Consider the following 10,000-nt stretch of genomic DNA (forward strand, 5'->3'; position numbering starts at 1 on the left):
GGAATATGATGCCATTATTTGGCTGTGTTCTGGGAACATGTTGCCATTTTGTGTGTTCTGGGAACATGTTGCCATTTTGTGTGTTCTGGGAACATGTTGACATTATGTGGCTGTGTTCTGGGAACATGTCAACATTATGTGGCTGTGTTCTGGGAACATGTTGACATTATGTGGCTGTGTTCTGGGAACATGTTTGTTTCATTTTTTAAATATAATAAAACATTTTTAGAAATTCTATATTAGGAATTGTGTATATATATAAATGTATATATTTAATAAGACAATTCGATGAATTATAATAAACAGCAAAAATGATTCAAATAAGTTTAGAAGTATTTGATGTCCCAACAGTGAACTGTATTCCGAGCTTGTTTCCCTAGTGATAACCCATCTTTTTTGTGCCACCCTTCCAATCAAATATCCAGCTTTTTCTTGGCCTGTATCATAATGCTGGTCATAGACTTGCTTGATTTGTGTATCACAATATGATTTTGAATGTTCTTCTGTAAATGAAATAAAGACAAAATATTTTGAAATATTCTTTTGTGGAACTAGCAAGAGAAATACATTACAAATTTATATTACTATCTCTACTATTTCTTTACTATAACTAATTACTTTGAAAAGATAAAGCACTGAACATGATGAATAACAAGAAACAAACATTATCAGCAAAGATTATAGATTTAAAATTGTGTTCATTCATATTGAAGATTAATGAAGTAGACTATCAATATTTACCCTCTTGATAGCTGATACTTTGATGTCTTTACTTTAAGCTTACACATCAGTCTCTGTGTGGTAAAATATGAAATAATATGCTTCGATAAAACTGTTTCATTATAACTGTTAATTATATTAGATAAGTACATAGTTTTGAGCTCTATAACAATATGTGTTTCAATTATCATTCAAATATTATACCCTCTATGTTGTACAACTCACTGATTCATTAGAATTTAAGAAAAGACAATAATTAATAAAATATTTTGGATTAAAATCCATTATATTTATTGTAACATATAATGCTATCTCTTGCTATAATAATTACTTTAAAAAATGGGTTATGCCTATAGTACAGTTACCTGAGGATGAAACTAGGCACAGTGTATAGTCCACGGAGACTGATTAATATCCCTTGTAATTGAACATCAGTTGTAGTTATGAAATCTGGATGGCCAAACACACACTCATAGTCCTGAAAAGCAATTTACACATAGATTAGCAAGAATATCTCACAAATTATTAAATTAAAGCTAACCCCTATTTAGTGCAATCCATCAAAGTAGTAGCATTTTTGTTAAGTTGTAGACACAATACAAAATAATGTTTGTTCTGTGATTTACATACTTTTATAAAATAGCCATATATATATATATATATATATATATATATATATATATATATATATATATATATATATATATATATATATATATATATATATATATATATATATTGTAAATTTTAGTTATATCTTGCTATTAAATTTTATTTACTCGACTGATCTAAACTCACTTTATTTAAACATAATATAGTGGATAAGTATAGTGATTTTATTATTCAGCAATAAATAGCAGGCCTAAAAAAATTTAAGTAGTAACGTTTGCGAATGAACACAATAAATTCTATGTATTTCCATTTCTATGTCTTTCCCAACGTGATGCATATTACTAACCAAGCATTAAACTATAGTCCTAAACCTGACTCTAATTACCATTTGTTGGACAACCTGAACCTTTGCGATACCATGTTATAATATATTATTTTAAAAAAGAGTTTACCTCTAATTACTAAAATCAATTGTTTTTAGTATTAACTGAGCCGCATACTATCTGCTCCTATTGTCATCACCAGAAATCCAATATGTTGGCAAAGATTAGTCTCTAAGTTCCCTGCAACCTCATTCCTCTCGAGTGCGGAAAACACTGAAATCATTAATCATTATTTCATTATGCCTAATAGTTTAAAGGTAGTATTAAAGTAGTACTAAATAGTACGAGTCTTAGTTACTATAAGTCTAATGATAATTATTATTGTGTATGCTTACATGCTTTAAATTTTATGCACAATATTGGTATATAATATATAGTCTATAGTATAGGCCTATAGCCTAAGCTATAGAGTATATACTACTATATAGGCCTATAATAAGCTTAAATATAACAGCAGCTTGAATAATGCTCATTAGCATGCATTCACTATAAACTATACAGATAAACAAATATTTCAATTTAATTTAATTATAACTAATAATAGTAAATAGGCTTTTTTCTTGTGGTAAAGTATAGGGCAGTACAGTTATAGTATAGGCCTACTTAACTAGATTCTATATTTAAGTATGTGGGCTTTTCATTCCAATGCACCACAATAGATACCACACATGATCAAGCTGGACCTCTGATCTAAAGATTTAATAATTGGGCCTAACAAACAGTGAAACTACAATAAAAATCATGTAAATTACTAATTTAACCTTCTTACCTCCGCTTCTCTAGAGTAGATCTAGAATCTAGATGGGTTTTCTTTTTATGCAGCCGTATGATTAGATTCTAGAATCTAGACTATATCCTAGTAAACATAAAAGAACACTAGATCTAAATTTCTATATTCTATGCAATATGTATTAAACCTATAGGCCTAATATTTATTTTAAATTCCTATGCGATGTGTCGTGAACTGTAGGTTTCATGTTATTTTTGTAATGGCGGAAATCAGTTTAAAATTTCGTTTCCTTCCTTTTGTTATTCTATTTATAGAGTCGGAGCAATTATCATTGAGTTAGTCGGCCGATCCACACAGGAAGTGCGGGTATATCTATGACTTACTCAGTGATCTGATCATTGACAGAGACAGAGATAGCCATTCGCATGGGGTGCTCTCTCTCTCTCTCTCTCTCTCTCTCTCTCTCTCTCTCTCTCTCTCTCTCTGGTATATGGTATTTGCCGGCTAGATCAAGGTAAATATAGGTGACATCCACACTAGCAAACAGAACAGCTGTATGACAATAGTCCGACCGTCCAGCCGTCCAACCCCCCAACGACCTAACAGTCCAAAATTCCAAAAATCAAACATTCAAACTACATAACACTCGACAGTCCAAATGCTCACCAGTCCAACAATCAAACACTACGACGGTCCAACAGTACAAAGGTTTTACAGTCTAACAGTCCAACTGTCCAATAGACTAACAGTCTAACAGTCCATCACTATAACAGTGCAAGGGTCCAACTATATCACACCACTCACGTTAACAATACCACTCTGCCACACTACTTCCTACCCCCACCCCTTCATCCCAATTCCGCTCCCCACACCCCATCCATCTTTCTTCTCTATCCACTCATCCCCACCCCACCCCTCCCACACCCCCTACCCTCATAGATTCAACCGCTGCTCATTAAATACTCCAATCGTTGCCCGACTCCCACGTCCCCCATCCCATCCCCCAGCATAATGTAGTACTGACATCCCCCTCCTACAAAATGTAGTAGTGACATCATAACATCATCCATAATAATGTAGTAGTGACATCATCCTCCCACATAATGTAGTAGGGACATCATTACATGATCGTTAATAATGTAGCTGTAACATCATTACATCATTATTAATACTGTAGATGAAACAGCATTACATCTTCAGTAATAATGTACTTGTGATATCATTACATTCTCTAACATAACATATTTCTGACATCATTACATCATAATTAATAATGTAGTTGTGACATCATTACATCATCATTAATACTGTAATTGTGAGAAAATCCTTCATATACATACTTGTAACATTGTCACAACCAACAGCAGAATAACACAATTCAAGAGTGAACTAGAGTTACTTGTGCGTGTGTATATGTAATGGTATAGAAATATAAAATACAATACCCAACATATGCTAGCACAACATAAACAGAAATCAATATGTTTTGGTGTTAAAGTAAAAAAAAAAAACTTATTGTATCTAAAAATCTGCTAAATAACAATGGAAAAAACCAACACCGATAAAATTTCGCATGAAACTGAAAATAAAAAAATTGTGTTTGATGCTACCAGATGAACACATGTTGAACAGCTGGGAATGTTCTAGACTCTAAACACGTTTGTTATGTCTTAGACGTGAATAACACAAGATATACCGGAAGTTACGTTGTCAAAAGCACGTTTGCACATGACCAGCTGGCACGTGTGAATCGTTTAGTGCAATTGTTATGAATTTTTTTATAAATACCGAAATCAGGACAAGGATATCTTTTATTATATGCTTTCGTTATGTTTTTTATATCTTGGTGTCCTTGTAGATGTGTGTGTGTATCATTCATTTTTCGTGAGTTTTGAATCATTGCAATATGCGTTTGGTTGCTGATGTGCACACTAAACATACAACATACATACAAATAAATACAAAATTCAAACACACAAACACACACATACACACACAACCAACAATAAGCACAAATACTCTCGCATAAATATACATTTAAAACATACAGAAATAAAAATATGAACACAAATATATAGGCTATAATTATACATTTGCAAACACACACATACACACACACACACACACACACATATATATATATATATATATATATATATATATATATATATATATATATATATATATATATATATATATATATATATATGTGTGTGTGTGTGTGTGTGTAGAAACATACATGCACTCACAATCAAAAACACACATACACAAACACATACAGGCACACGCACGCAAATAAAAACACAGACATAAACAAACAAACATACAAACACATCCAAGCTCACGCAAAAAGCACTGTAGCTCTTCCATTAAAAATTTCAGTAATTTAGAGCCCCATAAAAACCGGAAGTTGCTGCTAAATCTGGAGTGTTTGGACAGGGCATTGATCAGCTAAATACCACGTGAGAGACGACTAAGACTTGGCTACGTCACATCCGGCTGATTTATGGCGGGTACCACACTTCCACACGTGGTTAACGCCACAACAAAAATTAGTTTCAAATTTTTCAGTGTGTTCAGAGATCGAATTTTTTTTTGAAGAAAATTTGTGAAGTGTAAATCATTTTTAGTCGTAAATTCAAAGGCATGTGACATATTTTGTGCGTGTTAAAACTAGGGTCACGTGACGCTGAAGGTACCAGGCTGGTGATGCTTAGTTCTTCAGGATGTGGAGGCACCTACATGATATGGGGGGTGGTTTTACCCCACCTGGAATTAAACTTCTAACTTGTTTTGAGAAGTAAAAATTATCGCATCAGCACGTATTTATAAATGGGACGGTGTGGCCTAGATGTAGACTGTAGACTGCTAGCCCGAAAGTCTCAAAACATTAGAACGTTACTGACTCGACCCAGCTCTGAAAGTAACGGCGGCTGGGCAAAGTGCTGAACCGCACTATCCCTTCATACGCCGCGGACACAGAAACAGGAAATTCTACATCACTTACCCGATGGGTCGTTAGGTTCGAAAAGGGAACTTAAATTAGTTTTGCGGATTTAAAAACGTGGATTAACACCGATCGACTTTGCGATGGGTCATCTAGACTGAGTTGGTCATTTAGATTGCATGATAAATCTGGCCATTGACTGACAGTGACCTGTGCTAGATTGACAGTTACCTGTCATAGACAGACAGTGTCCTGTACTAGACTGACAGAGACTTCATCCTAACAAGAACAGTCATTCAAATAACTGAAGACGTCATTTGCTTAAAGGAAAATGTCTCCATATGTGTTTTTTGTGTGGTGAAAACATGCACACGTGTTTAAGTGTGAGATAGCGTGTGAATGTGTGTGCGAGTATGTGTATTCGAATGAGAATGTATGTGTGTGAACATGCCTGTATGTGCATGTCAATGTGCTTATAATAGCACGCGTCAGGTATCATTAAATCTCATCGTCACATGAGCAGATAATAAACCACGTGATAATAATAGCTCTTATATCACGTGACTAATTATCTCCCCCCCCCCTCTCCAAACCCCGGGCAACCGTAATTAAAACAAAACCACTCACCAATTTGGACATGTTTTTATACGGCTCATTACGCTTGATCCTAATTACTGGAATTCTGTAAATTAATTTTTGTGGAATGCAACGTTAGCGCCGTAGTTTCCATTTTCTTGGATCAAGTTCAACAATTTCAAGTAAAAAAAAAATGTTTTTCATTTCATCGTTGGGTGTAGCTGAGTTGATACATACGTGGGTGGGGAGGTCTTGATACAATGATGGTGATGATGATAGCTGTGATGATAAAGATGATAATAATGTTTGCATAACGTTGTTGATGGCTGTTGATAATGAAGAAAACATTGTTGATGACTGTGATGACCAAGGCAATGTTGTTAATGAAAGTTGATTATGAAACATAATAATATAGATAGATGCTGATAATGAAAGGATGATGTTAGTAAAGATGAAAATAATAATTTTTGAGGCTGATGTTGATAATGAAGTTGACGATGACGATTATTTAAATTATATATAATGATGATAATGAAGTTGATAACGTTATATGCTGATAAAGATGATGATAATGATATATGATGGTGAAGATTATGTTGATGATGAAATATGATGGTGAAGATGACAATATTGATAGCCTTATATTGATAATGGCTCCTACTGTGTTGAAAACCATTTAAAGGTGAAATGTGTTAATCCTCTTGATACGGTTATTTTCCGTATGTGTTAGATCAACATGTCGCTTTCTTTTCTTTTTGCTTGTACGTTGATGCAAGTTATGATGTTCAATAGTTGTGTTCAACAGTTGTGTTCAACAGTTGACCTTTCAACAGACGACCCTTCTGTGTTCAACAGTTGAACATTCAGCAGACGACCCATCTCTTTTGTTCAACAGTTGTGTTCAACAGTTGAACATTCATCAGACGATGACTGTGTTGTGTTCAACAGTTGACCGTTCAACAGACGACCCTTCTATACTCACACCTCAGTCAGTGTCGTCTGATCAATAACCGGATGATAATTCCATAGAAATCCCCATCCCCACGCGGCTGATATTATCATCGTCAAGCCATAGTCAACAGTGAATTATCAGCGCTACCAGCTCATCAAAGCATAAATTATAGCGCGCTGGGAGGTAACTCGTGCTGTAATAAGCCAGGGGAAACCACTCCTTCTCGGGCCCTGGGCTAAAGAAATGTCCACGTCTATGAAAGTGAATCCAGTATTTCTTTTTAAGGTTGATCATGTTATTTGTTTTCGTATTTTATTGGTTTTTCTACAAATGTTATTTTTGCGTTTTCATACCATCATCTTTAACAACTTTTAAAAACAAACCATACTTTTAGTCCAGGAATGTTGTTTGTGTTTTCATACTATACTCTCAGATGCACACGCTTTTCAATTTTGAAGTAATATTTTATAGTAAAACTAAACATCGAAGTTGTCTATATTCATCAACGTACAAGGTTAATCTTCAATGATCTTTGTTTTAGCTGTAGTGTCTAGTTTATGAGTTGGTCGGCCAGCGAATACAGGCCCTACTGCAGAAACGTTTCCGTTATTTTTAATGCATTTAAAAAAATATATTTTATTATTTTGATGATTCTTATCGCCGTAAAATAGTTCCTTGCGACCTATATCAAGGTTGGGGGTAGGCGGGAGGTTGGGGGAAAAGGAAGACACAGTGAAAAAAACAAAAACAAAACATATCATTAAATGCATACGCTAAATTATTATCATTATTGTGCATGAACTTTTATTGAAGACGAACAGAGATTCTGATATAATTAATAAGACAAAAAATATTTTCTCATGTGCCTTATTTTAACGAAGCGGTCATTTAAAAAAAATCATTTTGTCGTATTTATGACAGAAAAAAAAATGACCGAAATAATTACAGGATAGCCTGAAGTCTTTGATTCCGACAGAATTACAAGTTAGCGTCGTGCCGTCTGCCGACTTCAACACTCTCACGTTTTGAATACACCGCCGCGGCTGCGCATGACGTCACTTCCTTTTCTTCCCTCTTTAGTTTTAAAGACGCGAAAACGAAAATCCCACTTCAATCAAACGCGCCTGCGACCGCGCAGTTCGCAAATACTAGAAAATCTGGGTTTTAAGGGGTCCGGGCGACCCGCTTTGACCCCGCTGGAAATGATGTTGTCACACGGGTGAATCTCCCGTGACAGTCGATTACGTCACTGGACGCGCCCCGCTTCCAAATCGGCTTGGACATTGCGGGGGACGGAGTCTTGGGAACGTTCTGGAAATCTCTGTTAAACTTGGGCCCCCTCATTAGAGTGGGTCGGATCATCGCTGAATGGGCGTCCACATTCCCACGCGGGATCTATTCACATATTGAAAGGAGATCTAAAGAAATTTAGAGAAAAAAAGATTTAATGATAAGATCATATAAAACTCATGTGCTTTGATTACAAATTAATACAATATAAGAAAATAATAATGGGTAAAAATTAGAAATTAAAATTATTAAAAATATCTGTAATTGCTTCATTAAACAGTTAAAAGAATATATCTATATATCTATACACTTATTAATATATATATATATATATATATATATATATATATATATATATATATATATATATATATATATATATACATATATATATATATATATATAAATGTATATATATATATATAGATATATATATAAATGTATATATATATATATATATATATATATATATATATATATATATATATATACATATAGATTGTTAAATTAAGTTTTATATCTATGGTTGAGTGTACCTGTGTGGTGTGTTACGTTACGTTACGTTACGTTTTCCTGTCGTCCCTACTGGGACATAGGCCGCTGACAAGAGCTTTCCAGACGTCTCTGTCCTGGGCTAGTCTCTCCAACTGTCCCCAGGTGTATCCAATCTTCTTGGTGTCTTCTTCCAGGACACGTCTCCGGGTCTTTCTTGGTCAGCCTCTCCTCCTCCTGCCTTTGTGTGGTGTGTGTCTGTCTGTATTTGTGTGTCTCTATGTGTCTATGTATCAAATAATGTCTTTAATAGAATATGTGTTTGTGTGTGTGTCCCTCATCCATACATACATACACCCTCCTAAAGTAAACCAGCCCCAGCTATCTGACGCCCTGCCACCCAGACAGTATATCGATGCGCATCTAACTCCGACAACGTCCTCACTAGTGGGGTTCAAAGGATTAATTTACCAGCTAACAAACTCATTACGGTGTCAATGTAGAAATCTCTGTTTAAAAGAGTCGTCCCCCCGTCGGAGCGAATCGCCAACTGAAAGATCAAACAATGGCATGCAATCTTCCCATGTATCCAACCCATCTCGTCCTAAAAATATCGCCCAATAAGATTAACATCCAGGTCTTTAGAAAGGAATAGAGTAAAAAAAAAAAAACTTGGAAGTAAAAGGGTTAAAAATTCTGATTTCTTTGCGTTCCAACTACAAAGCGCGCCGCTTTATCAAACGCGCGCAACGCGAAGGAAACGTGGGACCTCAATAACATCGAGCTTTGATAGGGCTTTCAATTATTTTAGCGAAGATATAGAAGGGGAAATGGGGGTGGGGTGGTTGGGCGTCTGTAATTAACCCCTGTGGTGAAAAATGTCATGCAATAAATATATTCATTTTCGTTGAAATTCTAATGGAGAAATTGATCCGTTTTTTTAAAATATTTTTTAACCCGTACGGTGTTAAAAAATATATGAAATAAAAATATTGTTTTGTTTCTAAATTACAATTCTGGAGAGTAACAGCAGGGACAGGTTGATCTAGTTCACCCTTTGACCTTTACCCAAGTCATATACGTATCTTACAGTAATTGTTTTATGATCTTTATATAATGAAAGTAGACCATTAATACTTTGGTATGGCGAGGTCGCAAGTGTGGAAAGGGGGGGAGGGGGGGGGGGGGTGGCTAGATTACAATAATAATATGTTCAGACTTCATAAGAAAAATGTCAAGCGTTATAAAAAAAAATTACCATAGGCTTGAAAAGCTGGTTCCGAATGGTTGTTGCCAGA

The 10,000-nt window shown here is 34.9% G+C and overlaps 1 long non-coding RNA gene across 1 annotated transcript; it reads right to left on the minus strand.

Moving 5' to 3' along the window:
• Nucleotides 1-346: 346 nt before the first annotated feature.
• On the minus strand, nt 347-1,283 carry LOC131942057 (uncharacterized). Its single transcript, XR_009386703.1, has 3 exons — nt 1,086-1,283; nt 742-794; nt 347-503 (listed from the first exon to the last, which is right to left on the minus strand). It is a non-coding gene; the product is annotated as an uncharacterized LOC131942057 (long non-coding RNA).
• Between the last annotated feature and the right edge of the window lie 8,717 nt (nt 1,284-10,000).

The sequence above is a fragment of the Physella acuta genome, unplaced genomic scaffold, assembly GCF_028476545.2.
Source record: "Physella acuta isolate Inbredline_101_S28 unplaced genomic scaffold, ASM2847654v3 ptg000386l, whole genome shotgun sequence".
Classification (NCBI taxonomy): domain Eukaryota; kingdom Metazoa; phylum Mollusca; class Gastropoda; family Physidae; genus Physella; species Physella acuta.